The sequence below is a fragment of the Castor canadensis genome, chromosome 1 (genome assembly GCF_047511655.1).
Source record: "Castor canadensis chromosome 1, mCasCan1.hap1v2, whole genome shotgun sequence".
NCBI lineage: Eukaryota > Metazoa > Chordata > Mammalia > Rodentia > Castoridae > Castor > Castor canadensis.
This window is the reverse complement of record NC_133386.1, coordinates 194,233,648-194,259,199: the sequence shown is the minus strand read 5'-3', so window position 1 is coordinate 194,259,199 and position 25,552 is coordinate 194,233,648. Positions and strand designations below refer to the sequence as shown.

At 39.6% G+C, this 25,552-nt stretch overlaps 1 long non-coding RNA gene and 1 other non-coding gene across 4 annotated transcripts in view; one reads left to right on the top strand and one right to left on the bottom strand.

Moving 5' to 3' along the window:
* LOC141421776 (uncharacterized) overlaps window positions 1-25,552 on the bottom strand; it is a 246,843-nt gene that overhangs the window by 215,895 nt on the left and 5,396 nt on the right. The window lies entirely within an intron of this gene.
* Window positions 17,213-17,319, top strand: LOC141416322 (U6 spliceosomal RNA). The gene has a single exon (XR_012441094.1). It is a non-coding gene; the product is annotated as a U6 spliceosomal RNA (small nuclear RNA).

Sequence of the window (25,552 nt, the reverse complement as noted above, 5' to 3'; positions counted from 1 at the left end):
GAGAACTCACCTCTTCATTCCATGGCTCCATGTTTCTCCCCTCACTCAATAAATTCAAATCCACAAGAATATGAGCTCCTATAATGCACCATGAAACAAGTAACTTTTTAATATTCTGGTCTCTTGGGCATGGAAAGGAATATCCAAAGCCATTTGCCAACTGGTTATAATATTTTATAAGTTATAAACTTAGAACTTTTTTCTTAGACCATTCAATGCCATTTTCAAATATCATTAAGTTTAATTATAGATCTACTAAGGTTTGTGTTAAATTTTAAAAAATCACAATTCTTTAATTAATGTTTCTTTAGCCCAAAAATATAACAGATTAAACTCTATCCAAATAATTTAAGCACTATGTACAATCAAGTTATCTTAATTCAAAGTAAGGTCAAAAAAATCAAAGGGAAAAATTCTTCTAAATATTTAAACACTATTTACAAATTTAATTAATTAAATTCTCTTAAAATTTTTATACTACAATCACAAATTTAATGTACATGGTTTCTCAAGCCCCTTTAGAGACCACCATGAGCACTTTAACTCTTGAAAATCTACTAAATTAAAATGTACACATTTAATAAGTCAAATATATATCTGCATTTTAGCAGTTAAATCAAACATAAACTTAGTTAATTGAATTTAATCATCCTGAGTACTTCAAGTCAAATTAAGCAGTTACTCTTAAACGTTTCAAACACCTTAATTAGCATGCATATTCAAATGATGTATTTGGATTCATATTAAATAGTATGAGTATGACAAAAAATGTGGGCATCTGAATCAGTAGATCTGACACAGAATTACACATTCATCTGAAAAGAACCAACCCAAGGTTTCCACAGCATCTGATATTATAGATTGATAGCTTTAATCTTTTTGACCGAAGATTTAGGGTTTCATGGATTTGGACCCAGAATTCTGGACTAGTGGAGGGGATCATGGGGGCCTCTCCAAAGGATTCAGCTCATCCTGCAGGTGAGCAAGCTGGACCCCCTCCTATAGCCAGGTTCTGCTGCTATGACACTACAGGCCTGGGTTTCAGCTGATACTGAGCTTCATAGCCCAAAAAGTTGTTTCATGTTCTACTTTTACCAATTCTCATCACAACCAGTCTCCAATTTTGTCACTGATTTGGGCAAGTGGAAATCAGAACTACCTATCTGAGTAGTAATTGTCCTCTTTGCTACTAGATTTGCTTTGAAAAGATTATCTTCATTCAACAACTTTACTGAAGGCTTGCTGTGTGCCCAGTCACATAGACACAACAATCAACAAAATAGACAAAGTGCCTTCTTTCATGGTCCTTGCATCCTATTGTCAGGACAGAGATTATAAGCAAAATTAGTGAGTTGTGTGTGAATATCGTGTGTTAGAAGAAGACAAGTGCTATTTAAGAGAGGAAAAAAGCAGACAAGGGACAATGAGTACTGAGGTAGGAAAGGGTTTTATTTTAGGTAAAATGGTTAAGCAGGACTTCACAAACAGTTGATATTTGAGTCAAAGCTTAAATGAGAACAAAGAAAAGGTGATGGGATTAACAGGAGCAAGGATGTTCTAAAGATAGTGAACAGTACACAAGTCTGGAATCACACTTAGCGTGTCCTAAGGCAAGCAAGGAGATATGTGTGCTAAAGCAGAGGAAGCAAGTGTGAGAACAGGAGGAAGACTGGACAGGGAAGTAAAGGAGAATAGCAGGGTAGTGGTCAACTCAGTAGAGGAAGGGCTTGGGAGGGCCCGGGAGGATCTGACTTTTTCTTATTTGTTAACAGAATCACTCTATTTTCTCTGCTCATAACAGGGAAGTGGGACACCAGTTAAGAGCAATGGCAAAGGACTAGAGGTCTCACTCAAGTGGTACAGCACCTGTCTAGCAAGCACAAGGTCCTGAGTTCAAACGCCAGTGTACCAAAAAAAACAGCCATTGCAATAACCTAAGCAAGATATGATGGTATCTCTCAGAAAATAAAAAGTCAACATCTACGTTGAAGGTAGAGCCAATATAACTTGCTGAGAGATTTAATTAAGAGAAAAGAAAAACAGGGTCAAAATGTCTAAAAAACATTGACCAAAACAACTGAAAGGACTGAGTTGTCATTACCTGGTTGAGGAAGACTTTCTTATCTAATTGATAAGTCATTTATATTCCCTCATTGAAACCAGATGCTGTGAGAGATAATAGGGCACAAATTATTGAAATATGAAGTAACTTTCCTCTTACTAGGAGTAAGAAAATCCAATAGGAAAGATGGAAGGGCATTTTTTTAATGTCAAATACAGTGTCATTAATTCAACTAAAGGAGTATCCATGAAGTTTAGGGGGGAAAGAAAGGGAGTCAAGTTCTAGTTTAGGTTTATAGAAGGCTAACCACGTAGCACAAGTTATAGAGTGCCTGTCTAGCAAGCATGAGGCCTGAGTTCAAACCCCAGTACTAAAAAAAAAGAGAGAAAGAAATAGGTTTGGAAAGACCAAAAGACATTCCAAGAAGAAGGTATAGAATATGAAAAGGAATAAACCAAAGTGTGATTGTAAGAGACATTTTTTTCAGAATTGCTAGAGGGTAAACTGAGAACAAAGTGTCATGGAGGTGTGTCTCTAATCTGGTAGATTAGAGAATTTAGACTTTCAAGATAGTTAAAACATGGAAGCAAGCCAAGTGGCCATCAATGGATAAATGGAAAGCAAAATGTGGTATAGACATGTATGGAACATTATTCGGTCTTTAAAAGGAAGGGAATTCTGATGTATGCTACAATATAGATGAATCTTGAAGACATTGTGTTAAGTGAAATAAACCTGTAACAAATGGACAAAACTGTGTGGTTCCACTTATATGTGGTCCCTAGAATTGTCAAAATCATAGAGACAGAAAGTAGAGTGGTTGCTAGGGACTAGTTAGGTGGTATGGAGGGAAAATGGAGAGTAGTTATTTCATGGGTACAAAGCTCCACTTTTACAAGACAAAAAGTGTTTACACATGATGAATGTATTTAATATTTCTGAGTTATGTGTTTAAAAATGGTTATGAGCTGGGGATGTGACTCAGTGTTAGAGCACTTGCCTAGCAATCCCCAGACCCTGGGGTTCACTCTCCAATACCAAAAAAAAAAAATTTATATGTATTCACCACATACATTTTTTTCAAAATTGGGAGAAAAAAATAAGAATTTATATATTATCCTACGTGGGACACTTAGGCATGAGTGTGGCATGATAGAATTAATATGAAATTTAGGGAGCACAATTCTAGCAACAGAACCCTGGAAGGGGAAAATAAAACCTGCTTTCTTCTCAGAAATAGTTCTGGATTCTGTCTTCCTCCTTTCTTAAGAATCCCAACTATAGAAAAGACCATTGAATGCCAAACAGCAAACATGACATATTTTGACCAGATCACACTTCCCTGTAAGGCTCTACATGGTATATTACAATTCTGAAGACAAGACTGTTTTGGTTTGAGCCTGAAATGTCCCGCATAAGCTCATGTGTTAAAGGCTTTGTTCTCAACTGAGGAGCTTCTAGGAAGTGGTTGAATTATGATGGCTCTCACCTTATCAGTGCTTTAATCATTGGTGGAGTCATACTTTGATGACATTTTACTAGGAGGTGGTACAAACAAGGAAGTGGTACCTAGCTGAAGGAGGTAGGTGACTGGAGGCATGCCCTGGAAGGGTATATCTTGTCCCTGGCTCCTCATCTCTTTCTCTTTGTTTCCTGTTTACCATGAGGTAAGCAGATCTGCTCCACCATGTCCTCTCTGCCATGATGCTCTGCCTCACTACAGGCCCAGAAATAACAAACCCAAGTGGCCATATACGGAAACCGTAAGCCACAATAAACATTCTCTTTTTTTAATAGTTTCTCTCACATATTTTGACACAGAGATGGACAAGTCACTAATACACATTGGAGAAATGGTCCAAATGGAGGTTGAGCACAGGAAAGGACATTAATTGACTTTGTGGAAAAGAATGAAACCACCCATAAAGAGATGTCTACTAGCATTAGCCGGGGCCTAGAATGTGGTCTACAGGGGTAGTGAGCTGCCATTTTTACATCAATGGTCAATATATACAAAGTCAAATGCTGACATGTAATCAAACTGTCTTTGTATCTTTCAACAAAACCTTCATTTATTGCAACAGAAATCAATCTTAATAATTTAAAAGTGGGGGCCAGGGGAGGAGGGAGATTTATGGTGAAACTCAGATCTCAAACTGAGGTTAAAAATCTTTTTGAGACAAATAAAATTGTTTTGAGTCACAATTCATGTGTAGTAGAATCCCCTTTCCCTGAAGATCTGTGAGGGGAGTCTGAGGTATCAGGATGTTGTTGATATGGTTTAAGTGTGTCCCCTGAGGGTTCGTGGACTGGAAGCATGGGCCTTAGTGTAGCAATGTTAAGAAGTGCTGGGATTTTAGGAGGTGGGACCTAGTGAAAGGTAGAAGGTCTTTGGAGTCATTGTCCTCCAAAGGGATTAATATAGCACTTGTGGGATCCCAGTGACTTCCCATAAAAGTGAGATGCTATAAAAATAGCAAGTCTTGCCCCTCCCTCATCGTTTTTGTCTTATCATGCGATCTCTCCCTCTCTCATATGTCCCACCATGTTACCATCCACCATATTGTGATGCAGCCAAAGAGATCCTCAAAAGAGGCGGAACAAATGGAGCTTCTCAATCTTTCAGCATCTAATGCTGTGAATTAAATAAACCTCTTTTCTTTATAAAGTATCTGGCCTCAGGTATTTTGTTATAGCTACAAAAAAACAGACTTATGCACAGAGGATGGGATAGCAATAGTTTGTGTTTTATCTGATTATCTCTAACTCCAATTTCCTAAGTCCTCCGATTTGCTTCAGGTTATGAATCCTCTAGCAAAGGGGTGGGGCAGGGTGGTGGTGGAAGCACATAGGGCTAAGAATACAGATGGTATGAACAATGGAAAAATAAGACTTGACTGACATAGGCCCTAGTGGGGAGGAATGAAGAGGGTGTAGGCAGGTTGGATTGAACTTGCACAACTGGGTCTGAGCCTTATGAAGAACATAAAGAACCAATTGAAGCTCCATCAGACAAAACCTCCACCTTCATGTGTTCATAGATGTCAAAATGAAGCAATATTTTCTTTAAAAATCAAATAATCCATATGTGAACCTATTAATCAATGCTTCAGGATAATACAGGAATTATGTCCTGGCCTTATTTATAGATTTGGACTAATTTTTCTTAACATAGTAAAAATATAGCAGGTTCCAGGCAGTCCTCTGCCACCATCACCACCCCAAAACTCCATCAGCACCTCAGGAATTTAGAGACTGAAATATTTTCAAAAAAAAAGGTCATTTTTTTAATAGAAACTTTTCCTTTGAATAATAAATTCCCTTAGAGCCAAAAAGATACAGAGAACTAAAGAACAAAGAAGAGGGATCAGACTTCTAGTCAGTCTCTCTCTCTCTCTCTCTCTCTATCTCTATCTCTATCTCTCACTTTCTGGAGTTTTTTGTTTGTTTGTTTTTATTGTCGTGTTAAAGTGCTGGGGATAAAACCCAGGGCCTTGCACATGCTACGCAAGTGCTTTACCACTGAGTTACATCCCTATTCCCCCTCCCTCTTGTTTGAGACAAGAAAATTGTTTTGTTTTGTCTTGTTTTGTTTTCTCCCAGTGCTGAGGATTAAACCTAGGGCCTTGCACATGACAGTCTACCACTGAACTATATCCCTAGCTCTTCTCCTCCCTCTTCTTCCAAAGTTACAACCATTCAATCGTAACTGCTCTACTCTGATTATCTTACTAAATCCTAATTATCTTCCAGAAGCCCTATTTCTAAACACTGTTAAGCTTGTAGGGTTAAGTTTCTATCTTCTTAGTGTCTCCTATGGGAATTAAACTTCACCACACTGACTTTGGGGTCACACTGAAGCCAACCCAAATGATAGCACTTACCAGGCATCATCTCCAGGGACAACTTGGAGCTTCCACTCATCAACTCTCAACTCTATCCCTAGAGTAACCACATCCTACTGACTCATGGGAAGTAAAGGACACAGGATGGAAAGAGCCAAATGTGGGTGAGAAAGGGACCTCCCTTGGAGAAAGAATCCCAAGACAATCTGAGGACATCTCCAACTAGATCTGGTCAAAAGCAGCTAGCAGCACAGGGAGGAACCAACAATCTCCAAGAGATTCCTGGCCAAAGAGTGGTCACCCTGTTTCCTCCACAGGTCAAGTCCACTGATCCCTCCCTGTAGAATGTCATGGATCTAGTTTCATCCTGACTCTCTCCAGGGCCTCAGAGGAATTGGCAACCAGCTGAGCTAGATGAAAAGCAAACTCATAGGCAGTGTGTGAATAAACTCTATAAAGATGGATTTACTCCATGAACGGGGGACCTGTCACTCTCAAAGTCCCATTCTTCTACTCTAAGATGCCTATCAAGTATGATATTTGCCATCATTCTAGGAGGCTAAGGCCTCAAGGCCAGAGTAATTATTACTGAGAAAACTCTGTGCCCAAAAATCTGTGAAGTGCTGCCAGATAAATGACACCTCTGAGATACAACCTCAAGGTCTAAACACAGTGGCTTCTCTCCAGTGTTATTTTTGCATCCAACAGCATAATTTGCTGTTCTACTTGCCCATGCTTTTAAGCTCAAAACTACAATTCTTTGTGAAAATGACCCAAATGTCTCTATGCATGCACAAAGTGACCATAAACAAAAGCTGTGAGCAAGGATGACGGGCTCCTGAATTGTGCCCTACAAAGAGCAAACTAAAAAGGAAAGTCAGAGAATAACTAGGATCTTTGGGCAGACTGTGATTCTTCAGATTTTTTTCTCAGGAGTTGCTATTCTGACATCTCTACCTTCATGACTATCCTTCTTCTGACTTCCCCAGTCACTACAGTTGTGCTCAGACATTCTGCCCAAAGGTAAGTCCTTGCCCTGGCAACCCCAGTGCCAGTCTCCACAGCAGAGCTCCTTGGAGAAGCCATTCTCCAGCTTCTAGCATCTCTTTCTGCCAACTACAGGTTTTCACTCAGGGCTCACCACACCCTATGGTTCAATCTAATTCACACATTAGCTCAAGACTCTCCATCTACTGGATATCTATGCCTCCCTCTCACTTTCAATCATGGGGCTGAGAACTACTTGCATGCAAAAGGCAAGAGAATTCAGAGATGAGTTCAAGCTGCTTTTTTATTCTCCGGCCAGAGCAGAAATCACTGCTCCTGTTGGCTGGGCATGATGTTGAACACCTGAAATCCCAGCACTCAGGAGACTAAGGCACTAGGATTGAGAGTTCTAGGCCAGCCTGGGCTACATGGTAAGACCCTGTCTCAAAAAAAAGTTGTCCCCACACTTCAAGAAAAAGTATCTTACTTTAGAAGCTAGATGGATCTTGCTAACATCTTTTCTGCAAAGCCCAAGTTTCTCAGCCTCATGATAAACTCCTGTTTCTTCCCAGGGTCCTGTCCTCTGTGCTACATTAATCTTAGACTACAGGTTCCAGGATGATTAAAACCTTGTGAAAGTACTAAAGCTGAGCTAATATTGTGCCACTTGGGGACATTTCCAAATATGTGCATGCCAAACTAGTGTGTATGGATTGTTTCCAAAGTACCCATTCTGCCCATACAAGGACAGTATTAGAAATGGTGTTCACCAAGCTGGTTGTGGTAGTCATGCCTGTACTCCTGGCATTTGGGAGACTGAGGTGGGACAATTAGGATTTCAAGGTCAGCCTGAGCTACATAATGAGATCCTGTCAAGAAAAGAAGAAAGAAGAAGGATGGCGACTAGGGTGCAGAAGCAGACAGCATGAGCTCTGTGACTCAAAAACCTTGCAGAGATGCTGGAGCCACACTTGGCAGAAATAAAGCACCAAGGAAAATCAAAACTTTGTCACCCTGAATCCCTAGCCTGTGGAAAGCTTCTCCACACCATGTTACACTGAGAAAACAGGTGGGCTGCCACACCGCCAGACGCCAACTCCACACCTGCTTGGGAGACATTCAGCAGACCAAACAGGTGAGTACCTAGTGTCATGCTGTATTCCCCCAGCAACCCCCAGGATAAACCAGCATAGCCCCCTGAGAAGACTGACCCCTTCCCCCCACAAAAAAAACCCTGAACAATAAACAACGAATTGAAAACTAGCACATAGCAGAGGGGGCAGGAACTCTGAAAGCGCACCAGAGAAGCAGGGAAGAGCAAGGAGCTGATCTCCATGCAAACTCTCAGTAAACAAAAGCTGGAAAAGCAGAAGGGCTGACAGTGGACAGGTGATAAGCCATTCCTGAAGTAGTGGTACAAAAAGTTCATCTCCTGAGCCAGTGAGCAACATCCAAAGTCAAATGACACTGCAAAACTGAAAAACAATCAGCAAACTATCACAACACACTGACAGCAGGATGCCAGCTGACAGATCACTGACCTTGCCCTAGAGAAAGGCAAAGAGTCAAAGAAACAAGCCCCCAGTAAACAAGTACAGAAAATAGCCATCTCCAAAGCAGGACAGTTGGTGGACTACAGAGATGATCTCCTGACACTGAGGACAGCATGCAAACTTAAACTGCCACACTTCACCAAGGGAGGAGCTGACCAAGCAGCTGCCACCAAAAGACAGAAGAAAAAAACACTACCCACAAGCCAACCACCTGGTGAGCTTCTGCTTAAATACCAACACCAGGACCAGATGCTGGAGGAGTAACACAGGAACTTAAACTAAGACTGAAATTCTATTGTTGCTGAACCTGGAATTTGTTTGTTTGTTTGTTTTGTTTCTCATTCGTTTGTTCATCTCTCCCATTAATTCCTTTGGTTTTTGTTTTGTTTTGTTTTGTTTTTGTTAGTTGTATTATTGTGGGTTTTCTGTTTTTACTTTTACTCCTACTATCCATTTTTTTCTTTTTTTCTTTTCTGTTTCTATACTATCAACTAAACCATCATCATCCCCTTATCCCTATTCTCACCCCATTCACTCTCCATCCTTCTTCTATGCTAAAACCCATTGCTCCCCATCCCACAACTTATTCTGCCCCCTCTCAACCACTCTCTTCCCCCAGCCCTCACCTTCCGCTCCCATTCTCCCCTAACCTGTCACCAGACTACCTCTTACTCCTTCACACTCATTACCCACTCAACAACCTACTATACCAACTTTACACAACCCCAAACCCTTGTAATCCTTAACAAAAACACCCTCTTCTACAACAGAAATATACCAAAACACACACAAGGACCACAAAAACAGCAGCCCCAACACTGCTTTCCCCACTCACCCACCCCACTTCCCATCTCCACCTGTAGCGCCACCCTATCCAACTCCCCAAATTTCTATATCTACCATTACAAATGTTAACCTCCTAACTCCCACTGCTTATAGATATTACCACCAGGGGATTTCTAATAACACATAAACTACTGGTTGGGTATTAAACCTGTGAATTAGTTAATACTAAATTACACCCAGACAAGGTACAGAAATAACATACACACACTTAGCTAAAAACCCAGTACAGCCACAAAACAAAATTAAATCAAGGGAAAGAAAACAGGTGACTGAAACCACCAACTAGCCTATCAAAAACATAGTTGCACAATACCAAGTGGAGTGATGGGAAGAAGAAAAAGGGAGGGAAACCATTCCCCCACAAAAAATAATTTAATACAGGATTCAGAAGGAAATGAAGAAAATGGATACCCAGTTCCAGACTCCAACAAAACAAAGATAAATGACACCAAGGAACCCAGTGATGTCCACAAGAACACTCTGAAGGAAGAAATCCTGCAAGTAATCACTGAGAATTTCATGGAGATACTAGACATGGTTAACCAAAATGTACAAGATGCACCCAAGAAATTTCAAGATACCAAAAATAAAGAACATGAGAAGACACAGAAACAAATACATGAACTCAAAGGAGTCCTAAATAAACACCAAAGTGAAACAGAAACACTATAAATAGAGAGATAAATGAATTAAAGACAAAAATTGACAATATTAAAGATGAGGTGACCCATGATATGGAAAATCTCAGAAAAAAAGAATGAAACAGAAACACAAAACACAGTGGAAGACCACTCCAGCAGACTAGAACAAGTGGAAGGCAGAAACTCACAACTTAAAGATAAAATGGAAACTAAAGGAAAAACTGAAGAGCTATTAGTCAAACAACTCAAGTCCTGTGAAAGGAATATGCAAGAACTCACCAATTCCATCAAAAGACCAAACATGAGAACCATGGACATTGAAGAAGGAGAAGAGGTGCAAGCAAAAGGAATTCATAACATATTCTATAAAATAATAACAGAAAATTTCCCAAATCTAGAGAAAGTTATACCCATCCAGGTACAGGGAGCCTCCAGGACACCAAACACACTTGACCAAAATAGAACTTCCCTGAAACATATTATCATTAAACAACAAGCACAGGGAATAGAGAAAGAATATTGAAGGCTGTAAGAGAAAAAATATACCATGCAATGGTAAACCCATCAAAATCACAGCAGATTTCTCAACGGAAACCTTAAAAGCAAGAAGGGCATGGAGTGAGGTATTCTGGGCACTGAATGAAAACAATTTCAATCCTAGGATATTCTACCCAGCAAAACTATCATTCAAAATAGGTGGAGCAATAAAAGTCTTCCACAATAAACAGAAGCTAAAATAATATATGACCACCAAGACACCACTACAAAAGATTCTTCAAGAAATTCTGCATACAGAAAATGAAAGAAAACAAAACCATGAGAGGACAGGCAGCACCAAACCACAGGAGAAGGAGAGACAAGGAATCAGACAGTAACATTAACTCAGTTGCACACAATCAAACCCTTAAACAACAAAAACAACTAAATGACAGGAATCACCACATACCTATCAATATTAACACTGAATGTGAACAAACTTAACTCCCCCATCAAAAGACACCATCTGGCAAACTGGATTAAAAAGGAAGATCCAACAATCTCTTGTTTACAGGAGATCCATCTCATTGACAGAAACAAGCACTTAGGGTGAAAGGCTGGAAGAAGATTAACCAAGCCAATGGCCCCTGAAAACAGGCAGGAGTAGCAATATTTGTCTCGGACAAAGTAGACTTCAAACTTACATTGATCAAACGAGATAAAGAAGGACATTCCATACTAATAAAAGGAGAAATACACCAAAAGAAAATAACAATTATCAGCCTATATGCACCCAACGTTGGTGCACCCAATTTCAACAAACATACTCTGACGGACCTAAAAGTACATATAGACTCCAACACAGTGGTAGTGGATACTTTAATATGCCCCCTTCACAAATAGATAGGTTATCCAAACAAAAAATCAACAAAGAAATTCTAGAACTATATCACACCATAGATCAAATGGACCTAGCTGATGTCTACAGAATATTTCATCAACTTCTGCACAATATACACTCTTCTCAGCAGCACATGGAACCTTCTCCAAAATTGATCATATCTTAGGGCACAAAGCAAGCTTCAGCAAAGATAAGAAAATAGAAAAAAAAAACACATGAAAAAATGCTCACCATCTCTGGCCATAAGGAAAATGCAAATCAAAACCACACTAAGATTCCATCTCACTCCTCTTAGAATAGCTATCATCAAAAACACCACTAACAACATGTGCTGGCAAGGATGTGGGGAAAAAAAGGACCCTCGTATACTGCTGGTGGGAATGCAAGCTAGTTCAATCACTCTGGAAAACAATATGAAGGCTTCTTAAAACACTAAACATAGATCTGCCATATGATCCAGCAACACCACTCCTAAGGATATATCCAAAGGAATGTGACTCAGGTTAATCCAGAGGTACCTGCACACCTAGGTTTATTGCAGCACTATTCAGAATAGCCAAGTTATGGAAACAACCAAGATGCCTCACTACTGACGAATAGAAAATGTGGTATTTATATACAATGGAATTTTTCTCAGCCATGAAGAAGAATGAAATCGTACCATTCACAAGTAAATGGATGGAACTGGAGAACAACCTGAGCAAGGTTAGCCAGGCTCAGAAGACCAAAAATCGTATGTTCTCCCTCATATGCGGACTTAGATCTAGGGCCAAGGCAGTAATGTTGTTGGACTTGGGTCACATGCTAAGGGGAGAGCACACACAGGAGGAATGGAGATAGGTAGGAAACCCAAAACTGGAAAGTGTTTGATGTCCCCACTGCAGAGGAGCTAATACAGTAACCTTAAAATAACAGAGGTCAATATGGGAAGGTGACCAGGAAGCAGTGAAAAGGTCAGGTAGAGATGAATCAATTCGGGTTGTAATACACGTGTGCATGGAAGCAATGCTAGGAATCTTTCCATATAGCTGTCGTTATCTCAAACTAGCAAAAACTCTATGTCTTTCTTATTATTGCTTATGTCTTCTCTTCAACAGAATTGGAGAAGCAGACAGAACAGGTTCTGTCTGGAAGCGAGGCGGGGGGTGAGGGATGGGGGAGAAATGGCCCAAGCAACGTATGCACATATGAATATATGAATAAAGAAGAAAAAGGAGGAGGAGGAGGAAGAGGAGCAGGTGGAGGAGTGGATGAGGAGAAAGAGGAAGAAGATGGAGGAGTAGGAGGAAGAGGAAGAATGAGGAGGAAGAGGAGGAGAAGAAAAAGCAGTGGTGCTTACCTTACTGTCATCCTCTGAGGGGCACTAAAGGGTAGGAACAGAGAGCTCTTTGCCTTTTCCTCTCTGATCAGATAGAACTAGGACATTATTCAGCTCTGCATTTGAATTCCTACCTAAATTATAACTAACATGTCATCTTTTCACAAATATTCCAACCATTCCCATGAGGCACAAACTTCTAATGTCCCCATTTTTAAGATAAGGAAACTGAAGTATGTGAAGGTGAAACTTTGGGTAACTTGCCTGGGATTGCATAATTAATAAGTGAAATAACCAGAATTGAAACTCAGACTCTGGGCTTTCTAGGCTTAACAACTATGCTAAATTATCTTCATTATTTAGGAAGTCTTGTGAACTCCTAAAGAAGAGTTTCCAAAGATCCCTCTTCATTCCGTCCTTCTCTAAATGCACACACTGCTCATCCCACGGGAGAGAGAGCGATCTGTTTTCCTTCTTCTTGATTCTGGACTGGTCTTGTTACCAGGGTTGGAAGATTTAGCAAATGAATTTAAAGAATATCCAGTTAAATTTGAATCTCATACTTAACACAGAATAACATTTTAGTATGATTATACCCCAAATATTGTGAGAGACATTTATACCAAAAATTATTCATTGTTTATCTGAAATTCATATTTAACTAGGCATCATGTATTTCATCTGGCAACTCCACTTATGACTTGCAGAAGTGAGAGAATTGTCAGAAATAACAAATTGGTATAGTTTTAAGATAAAAATGTTTTATGAAGAAGACATAACCAAAATAACCCCTAATTAACCATCTTGAATTTAGAGCCAAAACTTTGGAGGGTCCTTTGTGGCGTCTCCTTGGAGCGTGGTTTGTATGCTCATGTGGTCTTGTCTAGTGTCAGGTTTCCCATCTGCCGCAGGGAAGCAATGTGTCCTTGAGGTTCAGGACATGAGATTTTGAGACGGCCAGACCTAGGGCTGGATTCCTGCTCTGTCACTTAAAGCTATACAACCTCAGTCTTCCCACCTGAGAAATGCTTGTCAATATTAATTACTTTATAAAGGGAGTTGTGAGGATTAGAAGAGATTAGTGTAAACAAGTACTTAAAATAATGCCAGGACTTTAACTGGTGCTCACCACATATTAACTCTTGCTAATAGTCATCCTTACACCAAAGAATTTCTCCAAACTGTATTATTGTATTTTTTTATCCCCCTTGTTATTTCTATATAAATCAGAATGTTTAGTGAAGCCATAAATCTCATGACAACAAGGGTGACAGAATCTACAAAGGAACCAGAGTTCTCCATGAAGAAAGCCTTCTGTTCCTGGAGGAGCACAGTGAGGTGTCTGGACTTTCTCAGTCTCTAGTTCTGCCATGCTAGTCCCTCATTTCCTATTCCCCATGCCCAGTGGTCACTGAGAAATCACATGTCCCCAAAAACAAACCATATCTATTGGGTAACTATACTACCCCCAGAGGCCACTCAATTATGCTCCCCAAATTCCCTATTTCTCTTTCACCATGAACCACAAATGCTAAGACATAAAAATGTAGTTACATGAAAAATAACAGGAAACAGAAACTACGTGGGTTATGGAATCAGACAGTAGTGATGTCTAAATCTGATTTTAAGCTGATATGCAAATCTGTCATAATTTATAAATAAGAAAGTGGTATGAATATTAAAAATTTATACATAAAAACCTTGCATACAGAACAGTTTATAGAAGATGCTCACTATACCCAGTTTCCCCATTTTCCCAACATTATGCATTCTAGGATACTAAAAAGAAAATGACTGATGATCTCAGTAATGTGCTCCAACAGAATGACATCTTTGTTTTTCTCTTCTGGGTCCCTACCTTCCTCTCACCCCAGGCTCCAACCAGTCTGAGGAAGGCTGGGGCCATCCTCTTCCTTTGTTCTGCTTACCATCTTAACCATTCCTGTTTTCCTATTGTCCATGAAAGCCCAAAGAAAAACTCTCTCCACCCATGCCTTTCATCTTAACATCATCTCCCTCTTCTATGGCACCATAATGTTCACATATGCTCAGCCAAGCTCTCACAAGCTCAAGGAAATGGGGAAAATCCTGCAGCAGAGTAGACATAGTAGACATATTCAGATGCTGAGAGCAGAGGGATGACCTTAAATGAAGGACAAGTTGGGGCAAATACCAGGAGAAGAAGGATAAGACTCCAAAGCCTAAGACAGGAAATCAGCATCATGAGTGAAGTGAGGATCATACAAGAAACTAGAACAACAGGTGGTGCCGTTGGTGGCAGCACAAACATTGGATTCCTCATCCTAGAGGGTTTGGAAGGGCTGATGAAGTGGCCCAGGTGGTAGAGTGCCTGCCTAGAGGGTTCGTGAGGAAGGCAAGCAGGTGTTTCCAGATTCTTCCAGACTCCTGCTTATGCACAAAGTTTGTTTGGAGTCGAGGTTCTTTAGAAGACTCCTCTCATATTCTGGTACCTGACATTGACCTCTCTGCCACATTTATATTGCCCCAAAATGAGAGACAGTGATCAAAAATAGCACTTCTGAGACTGAAGTGGCATAAGTTATTCTCCAACACTTGTTCCCATCACCAGATCTTGGTTCTTTATTCTGTTTTAACTTGTTTTATGAGTTCTCAACTCTCAAGAACACACAGACACAAGCATATTTGTCACTGACACAGTGCTGAATTATTCCTACAGAGTTATATTCCTATAGACTGTACTCACCACTGTTACCTGTGTATCTCACCTCCCCAACTAAATTATAGGCTCCCCATGCAAGAATCAAATCTCAGGCCTAGCACATTGATGATCAATTAATCAGTGATTAAGGAATATTTATTTACATATATTTTACCTCTTTCTCTTTGGATTTTTGGGCTGTGGTTAGCAGGTGACAAAACAATGATAAATGGTTGTTTTTCTTCTATATGGCTGAGGACTTTAATCAAAGACTACTACTCTTCAATGAAGGTGCTTTCCCAGTAATGATAATTGACTTATTTATTGACTATGTTACATGACAGACATCTCACGAAGCATATTGTGCACACTACTTCATTTAACACTCACGAGAATTCTATGAGTAGAGAATGCTTATCTCACATACCAGAAAAGGAGGAATCTAGGAAATTAACATGTCTAAGATATTACCTAGTTGTAATTGGTAGAGCCAGGTCCAGATAATTCCAAAGCTTATGCTCCTGGAGCCTAAAATCTCCTGAGGTGTTGCAGTGAATTATGTAACAAGTTCATAGTTCTACTGCCACCAAAAAATCCAAAAAGCTGCTCCCATATTTTCTGCAAGGGTTTAACTTTATGTTAATTCCATAAAGTCTTAACACCCACCAGGAGTTTTTAGCCCCTACAGAGTACTTGATGGGTAATTCAGAACAGGAAAAAAAAATGGGATAGAAAGGGCAGAAAAAATTAGAAAATGAAAGAGCTCCTTGTGCCACTGCCTTGGCCTTAGTCTTTTGCCACCAAAGAAAGTCCCAATTCCCCAAACCAGTTACTTCTCTGTTGATCTCTTCCTGTCTCCTTTCTTATAATGTTAGCATGGAGTTTTCTTTGGGAGTACCTATACATAATGAGGCCACTTCCTCTCCCAAGATAAGTCTGCCAGCAATTGAGTGTGGTGGTACCTTCCCATAATCCTAGCATTCAGAAAGTTGAGGCAGGAAGATCAAAACTCTGAGGTGAACTTGGTCTGAATAGTGAGTTCCAGGCCAGCCTGGGCTACATGTAAGACCCTGTCTCAAAAAACTTTTTTTAATTTAATTTTTATTATCATATTATTGTTGCACTTGGTGCATATTGTGACATTTACACAAGTTTATAATACATAATTTTTTAAGTGAACAAGCAGTGGTTCAATGGTGAATGAAAATTTTTTGCCTAGGAGCCAGGCACCAGTGGCTCACACCTGTAATCTTAGCTACTTTGGAGGATGACATTGGAAGGATCATAGTTTGAGGTCAGCCCAGACAAATAGTTCATGAGGTCCCATCTCAACCAATAGCTAGGTATGGTAGCAAGTGCCTATGATTCCAGGTACACAGGAAGCTGAGACTTCCCCCTCCCCCCATCTCAACAGAAAAAAAGCTGGGCATGGTGGCACACTCTTGCCATTCCAGGTATTGTAGGAAGCATAAATAGGAGGATTGCAGTCTAGGATGGCTTGGGCAAAAAGTGAGACCCTAGCTCCAAAATAACCAGAGTAAAAAAGAGCTGAGGCTGAAGGTGTGGTTTAAGCAATAGAGTGCCTGGCTGGCAAGTGTGAAGTCCTGAGTTCAAACCCCAATACCACCAGAAAAAAAATCGTATCTAGGAAAAGTGATGTTGCTTAAGGAAGCCAACTTTAATGTCTCTCCCAAAAATCACAGAAAGATCTGTTGCCCTAAACCTCAATTTTTCCATATACAAAGTGAGGATAGTCAGAAAAGATGATCTTATAGGAGATCTTCCACTCTTGACAGTCACATTTAACCCAAAGTCTTTTGGCAGCACCAATGACCTATATACCGATAAGGTAAACACCATAGAGGCAATCGTAAGAAAGAACACCATCTTTCTGGAACCTAAGTGCTTGCTTGGGTAACACATATACTAAAATTAGAATAATGCAAAAAAGATTAGTATGGCCCTTGCACAAGGAAGATTTACAAATTCATGAAGTATTTTTATTTCAGTAAAAGAGATAGAGACAGTGAGAAAACTGAAATTGAAATTTGATAATTTTATTAAGTCAAATGAAAACTTAACTGAAAGCTTCACCAAAAGACTAGAACAAATGGAAGACAATGTCAGGTATTGATGACAAGGTAGATAAATTAAAACATTCAGAATGTAATAAAGAAAAAAATAAGAAAATATGAAAAAGAAACATGTAAGACTTCCAGGACACCATGAAATGAACAAACTTATGAGTCATGGGCATAGAATAAGGAGAAGTGGTACAGTAAAGGCACAGAAAATACATCCAATAAAATAATAGTAGAAGAGTTCCCAAAACTTAAGAAAGAGAGGGACATCCAAGTACAAAAGGATTTTTAGAACCCCAAACAGACATGACCAGATGAATCCACACACAACATAGTATAGTTAAAATATTAAGTGTACAGAACAAATAAAGAATATCGAAGCCTGTTGTGATGGCTCAGGCCTATACGCCTAGTAGTTTAAGAGGCTGAGATCAGAAGGATCTCAGTTTGAGGCTAGCCTGAGCAAAAAAGTTCACAAGACCCCATTTCAACCAATAAAAAGCTGGACATGGGGGGCAAGTGCCAATCATTCCAGTTATGTGGGAAGCATAAATGGAAAGGATTGCAGCCTGGTCCAGTCAGGGTGAAAACTTTATAACCTATTTCAAAAAGTACCTAAGGTAAAAATGGTTGGGGATGTGGCTCAAGTGGTAGATCACCTGCCCAGCAAGTGTAAGGCCCTGAGTTATAAAAAAAAAGAATATTGAAAGCTGTAAGAGTCACACATAACCAAGTCACATATAACCTATCAGAATAACAGCAGACTTCTCAGCAAAAACTATAAATATACTTTAAGCCTTGAAAGAAAATAACCATCAGCCTAGATTATTACTGTGTACAGCAAAGTCAACTTTCAAAATCAAAGGAGAAATAAAGACCTTCCATGATAAACAAAAACTAAAGGAATTCTTGATCACTAAGCCAGATACTTAGAGGAATTCTACACACAGAGGAAAATAAACACAACAAGATTACAAGAAAGAATAAACATCACTAAAAGAATGGATAAGAATATGCTGGTCTTTATCTCAGTTCTGGTTCTCCAAGATGGCCTGAAGAAGTCCTTATTGCTTAAAGGGACCATCTGGGTCCCTTCACATGATTGCTCCTTCTTGGGGGGTTATCTCATCATGGAGTGATCTGTCTGTGAAACTGTGCTACTCATGGTTTCCAAGGTAACTGTAGGTTTAGAACAATGTCTGAAGGACTTTCAGGAGCCTTTTGGGGGGTATGGAACAAGACTGTAAAAGGTGACAAGAAGATGCCTCATTTATTCTTTGGGCCTTCAGCCTTGCAGAGGGACAAAATAGGCAAGGTAACACCAATTTTTAGAGAGATACTCATTGAGTGTGTCTGACCCACAGTTTTAGGACAAGGGACACAGATGCAAAATAAAGGCAGGAATTCAGGCTTTCATCCTGCTTTTAGTTACCTGTGGGCTCAAATGAAGAGTCAGTGCTTTTTAGCAAAAGCAGTTTGTTTTGTTCTTGCTGTTGCTTTTGTTGTATTTTTTGCTTTGGGTTTGGTTTTGGGTTTTTTGTTTGTTTGTTTGTTTTTGTTTTGTTTCATTTTTTTGAGATAGGGTCTCTCTTGTAGCCCAGGCTGGCCTTGAACTCATATCCTGCTTGAGGCTCCCTAGTTGCTGGGATTATAGCCATGTACCACTATGCCTAGATAGCAAAAAGCAGTTTCTAAGTACCTTTTATAAAAGTAAAAGAGGGACTTTAGGGAATAGAAATATGACAGTTGGAGGAGGGAGGAATGAGTGGAGGTAATGGAGGGGGATGTAAATACGATCAAAGTACCTTATATACACATATGAAAATGTCATAATGAATCCTCTGATTTTGTACAATTAATACACATTAATTTTTAAATGCATCCTTCAGAGAAAAAAAAAAAAGGAGGAGGGAGTCAACAAAAGGTATTCACAGGGCTTTGGGGTCTGCACCCAAGTGGTTTGAGGTGGATTTTTCAAGCTAGGAAAGAGTTCAAGATCAGACAGTTTGTGACATGACTGTGTAGCAATGGCAGACCCAAGGATACAAGGACCTGGAAGCAAGTCTTAGTAAGTAAGCTATTGTTTGTTTGGGCAAATTGCTTGTCCAGATGAGTCATCTATTTTCCTGATAAGAGAGCTGAAAAAGTAGCTTACATGAACGCCATGAAGTAAACAGCAAAGTTATTTATTAGTTTATAGCCTTTCTCCCTTAGCCTGAATTTCCTGGAACAATCAGTTAAGCCAGGTAAGCCTTAGTCTTAGTCCCAGTAGTTAAGTGATGTGGATATAGATGATCTCAATTCTCACACTCAACTTATTTTTAAAAATCTTCTGTAAGAGGCTGTCCTGTTCCCATGGAAACAGAACTTCAATTTCTCTCACCAATGACACTATGTTTGTGCTATAAAGCTACATATTTCTCCCACCCCACTACACAGAGACAATTGATAGAAATTGTTTCAGCCGGGGAAGAGTTTATTGTCACACATAGAAAGTCTATCCATATCCTGGATGGTTGATGAATCATCAGCCTTCCCCCAAGAGGATCCAGAACATCAGTGGAACTGGAACCACAGTACAATACCATGGCAGTAGTGGGTAATTTTAGGGAATTTTTCCTATTCAGAAAGACCAGCCCTCAAATTTCCCTGCTGTATACAACTTTTCAGAAGTATCTTCCCCTTCTTGAGCCCCTTTGTTTAGTCTCAAACATCTTAAGCTAGATATTCCCATGAGTTCTTTCAACTCTTGCTTTCTGGGATTCTTTAACTTGGCTCAGTTTACTATATATCTACCCTTTATCCAAAAAAAAAAAAAGATTTTGTGGAAGTACTGCCATTGCCCTGCTGAAAGAAAAGACATTTTGATTTTTTTTTTTTTCACCTTTATGAGAGTACAAATCATGACAGTTTGACATGGACACTTCAGAAAAGAAAAGAAAAAAACAGATGCAAAGATGGTAGAAGACACCTATTTGTCTGCTTATGAAATGGAAGATTTGTGTAGGACCAAAAGCCTCCACTCATCCTTGCTGACTGAGGTATACAGCCAGAGGGAAGGAGGGTGGGCATTCTGGGTTCTTGTCTCACAATACAGAAAAATGAATTTCACAGACAATGAAGGGTGAGCATAGAGGTAGGAATGTTTATTAAGCAATAGAATGAAAGCTGCAATAGGAAAGGAGGTACCTGGGTTGCCAATGACTGGAATATTGACAGGATTTTATTCACCAGAGTAAGCCCTTACCCAATTTCATTTGCTAACTAGGTATTGAACTAATGCAGGTTTATCGGTTCCTTTTATGGTCATGTCCTGAGTGAACAATGAGGTTTGGAGGGGTCGGTTCTCACACTCCAGAAATAGTCCTCAAACTCTTCCTCTCACCCCTTGCCTCCCCTTCTGCAAAGGTGAGCCTTAGGTCTTCTTGTTTTGCTGCTCCATTCTGGAATACTTGTTTGTTTTATGGTGAAACAGGTGTGAAAAACATTCTGTGACTAACTTTCTTTGTTTTATTGTGTGATTCTCAATTAGTTGTTGGACCTTTTCCTTATCTACCTGGCTTGTTCCTCACTCCTAATCTCTCACTTATACATGCTTCACATAGTTTTTCCTTCAAAAGCATAGCCTCTAACACACCACAGCGCAAAATATTCAGGCTAGAACGTATCACAATGCCATAAACACATAGCAGGTTACTGTCTTCCCTGTTAAGAAGACACACCTGTTCAAATTCAAAGAATATACTCAGACACATGGAGTACAGTGAAAGTGAGACTTTCATGGCAACCTTACAAGGTTGGGTGCCTGACAAGCAGCCACCGGAAGCTGTTACAATAAGCATCATTTGGTCTAAAGTGCAAAGCACCATGGGGTTTACATTCTTTTCTCAAACATCACCTAATTTCTGTTGGGTTATTTAAAATATGCCTCTTGTGATTGGTCAAATTTTAGAGGCAGGTGGTTATCTGCCTTTGGGGCATGAAGGTCTCTACATGACCTGTGCTTTCTGGTATGTAACCCATTCCCTCACTCTATCATGATTTACCCTAGTTTAAGTTCCTTTATCAGTTGCCCCTACACCAACATCCCCAAGCTGATACTCAAGTAAGCAGCTAAGGTTAAATGCTTTGAAAATGGACCACCACTGACTTTATTTTTTAACACTGCCTACCACCAAATAAGACTGCATAGCCCTTTGGTACTGCATCTTTCTACTTTCTGGAGGATCCTGCCAGCTGCTCTAACTGGAAGAATACAAATATCTCACTTCTAAGAGAGCTTTTCATGAAAAATTTTCTGGTCAGTGTACCTGGGGGTGGAGAAATTATGAACACATGTGTTCTCTCCTTGTGTTTGCTTATTAATAAGTAAGTTCATTGGCAGAACCTGTAAGGTGGGAAGACTACGATCCAGATTTTCTTTCATTGCAACATATCACCTGTCAATCAGATTTACAAGAAAATGGTCATATAGAACCTGCCACTAACAAGGAGAATCATACTGGTTTGTTTTTTTTTTAAGTTCTTATTATCCCTTATGTTTTTCTCTTCAACAAAGTCAGTCAACAAGAAAGCAGAACAGGTTCTGCCCAGAAGCAGGTGGGGTGTGGGGGTTGGGGAGGAGAGGTGGCCCAAATAATGTATACATATGTAGGTAAATGTAAAAATGATAAAACAAAAAAATTTTTTTAAGTATATTGCATGCAAAAAAAAATAAAGGAGATATTTTTGAGGACGATGTATCTAGCAACTTCTGCAGGTTGAAATGCACTGGGGAAGGTCAGAAGACAAGGCACTGCTTCCCCCCTAGAGTGAGATTCAGCGAATCTCTCCCAAGTGAATAATTCCCCTTCTACTTGTAGGAAATCTGGGCAATTCGGTACCTCTACTGCTGAGATTCTCCTCAGAAGTCTAGGGAGTGAGCTTCTTTTACACAAACAAGTCATTTACCTAACAAGGTCCTTTGTTTTGCATGGTGATTTCCCCTAAGATTGTGAAAACCCAAAGTGCCGAACCCCCCAAGGAGGGAGCAATCACTTCCTTCCTGCCTAAGAAATGCAGTCTCTTCTGTATCACTTTCTCACTTGGCCCTCCAGGCCAGAGTCTCATCTCAGAAGGCAACTGTCAGGGAGTTATTAGTAACAGTGAAAAGGTGGAATTACCTTATTGCCAACCAATGGGGACCAGTTAATACACACACACACACTAAAGTAATACATGAGTCCTTATAATATGATGATGTGGACTATTATTTTTTGAAATGGGAGAATGTTCAATGACTTCTTGCTGAGTGGGAAGGTAAATGACAGAATAATTTGCATAGTATGGTTCTGTTTATGGAAAATTATAATCATGAGCACACTGAGAGCTTTATATAACAAAGAATACTCATCAACTCCCATTTTCTGTAATAGTGGGATTTCAGATGAATCTTTATGATTCTTTTCCATGTTGCTTTAATTTTTTTTTTACAACTACTATGTGTTGTTTTTACAAAGACAATAAAGATATTTGGGGAAGTGGGGAATAATTCTTTTAATGGAGACATATATATTTTCAATATCATTAAGTGAATACATTCACTCAACAATTTTATATACCTACCTATATATGTATATATGTATGTGTGTATATACAACAAACCCTGTATAAATGTGGGTACCACATCCATGAATTGAACCAACCAAGGATCAAAAACACTAGGGGAGAACCCTCTTACACTGCTGGTGGGAATGTAAACTAGTACAACCACTCTGGAAAAAAATTTGGAGGCTACTTAAAAAGCTAAACATTGATCTCCCATTTGATCCAGCAATACCACTCTTGGGGATATACCCAAAAGACTGTGACACAGGTTACTCCAGAGGCACCTGCACACCCATGTTTATTGCGGCACTATTCACAATAGCCAAGTTATGGAAACAGCCAAGATGCCCCACCACCGACGAATGGATTAAGAAAATGTGGTATCTATACACAATGGAATTTTATGCAGCCATGAAGAAGAACGAAATGTTATCATTCACTGGTAAATGGATGGACTTGGAGAACATCATTCTGAGTGAGGTTAGCCTGGCCCAAAAGACCAAAAATCATATGTTCTCCCTCATATGTGGACATTAGATCAAGGGCAAACACAACAAGGGGATTGGACTATGAGCACAAGATAAAAGCGAGAGCACACAAGGAAGGGGTGAGGATAGGTAAGACACCTAAAAAACTAGCTAGCATTTGTTGCCCTCAACAAAGAGAAACTAAAGCAGATACATTAAAGCAATTGAGGCCAATAGGAGAAGGGGACCAGGAACTAGAGAAAAGGTTAGTTTGAGAAGAATTAACTTAGAAGGTAACACACATGTACAGGAAATCAATGTGAGTCAACTCCCTGTATAGCTATCCTTATCTCAACTAGCAAAAACCTTTGTTCCTTTCTATTATGGCTTATACTCTCTCTTCAACAAAATTAGAGATAAGGGCAGAATAGTTTCTGCCTGGTAGCGAGGGGTAAGGGGGGTAAGGGAGAGAGCCACAGGGGTGGGGGGGAAGGGGGGAGAAACAACCCAAACATTGTATGAACATATGAATAAAATAAAAATTAAAAAAAAAAAAGAAAGCTGGTCACAGATAAATTTTTTAAAAAGAAAGAGAAACACCCCCTAAGAAGTCTCCAACAACAAAGCTAAGGATGGATGGTCTGGCCAACCACAGGTAAGTGGGCTAAGGGGTGGAATCTCATCACCAATAGAGATTCATACTCCCTCAATTTTCCTTTTTCATAAGTTACACTCAAGGTTCCGCAAAATTGATCAGCAGCCTCAGAATCCAGGTGAGTGGGGAGAAAACAGAGCTCAGAAGCAGTGCACAGTAAATTTGAAATAAATTTCCTTGAGATTTTGTCCTGAGACCTACCTCTTGTATTTAATAACTTACACTCTCCCTGGCACATACTAAGCTCTTTTAGCTTCAACTTCCATCTCTATTTTAACACCAGACACTTGGAGTTCACCCTGACCCTGCTTTCCTTATGCTGGCATCTTTGACCCATCACCGAATCTTGACATCTCTCAAATCCATTTGTCCTAATTATCTCCATCACCCCCCACTCTAGTTTAACTAATGAATCTCTCCTAAATGACTTCATTTCCCCATTCATTGACCCTCATCCACAATGCATTAGAATAATCTTGACAAAAAAATACATAATACATATACATATATTTATATAAAATGCAAATACATATATGTACATATACATATGATATACAACCATCATATCACATTTAATAGTATCTCATAAGACAACAAATTCCTTGTCATGGTCTGGGTTACTATATAATAGTGTAGGCTCTAGAACCTGACTACCTAAATTCAAATCCCAACTCTGCCATTTACTAATTGTGTCTTTTGACAAGTTATTTAACTTCCTATTGCCTCAATTTTCTCATATGTAAAATAGAGATACTAATAGTACCTCCCAAACAACTGTCCAGAAGATTAAATAAAATTAAAGGTATCTAAGACTGTGCCTGTCACACACAAGTACTCAACAAATCTATAAAATATTGCCTACCTGCTAGATTCATCTTACATCACATCCCTTCTCTCTTTGCCTTTTCTTAGCATCTCTTCCTCATCAACATCCATCAGACCTTAGGGCCTTTGTATAAGTTGTTCATACTTTTCCCTCATAATGTGTCTCTCTGTCTCCTCTCTAACTTCCCTCAAATTCAGTTTTTAGAGCTTAGCCTGACCATGTCACCATCCTGCTTAAAACCCAAGGGTTGGCATTGCTCAAGTGGTAGAGTGCCTGCCTGGCAAGTGTGAGGCCCTGAATTCAAATCCTAGTGTTAGCAGTGGAGATTGGAGTCTGTGATCAGAAGACTTCCAAATTTTTTGTATCCCACCAGGAAAAATCCATGGCAGGACATGTGGGTGTAAATGGAGTTTATTAAAAGTTAGGGAAGGGAAATACAAAAGGGAGTGTGGTGGGGCCCAGGTGGAATCTGGAGGCAGAGAGCATGCTTCTCTTTTCCAGGTGCTTTTAAAACTTTTGCTGACTTACGGGAAGGGAGGAACCAGGTGATTTTCATTCAATAAACAATGAATGGGGAGGGGCATGGGTAGCCCCCTGGGCCAGGTGAGGGTGGCCCAAACAGTCCCT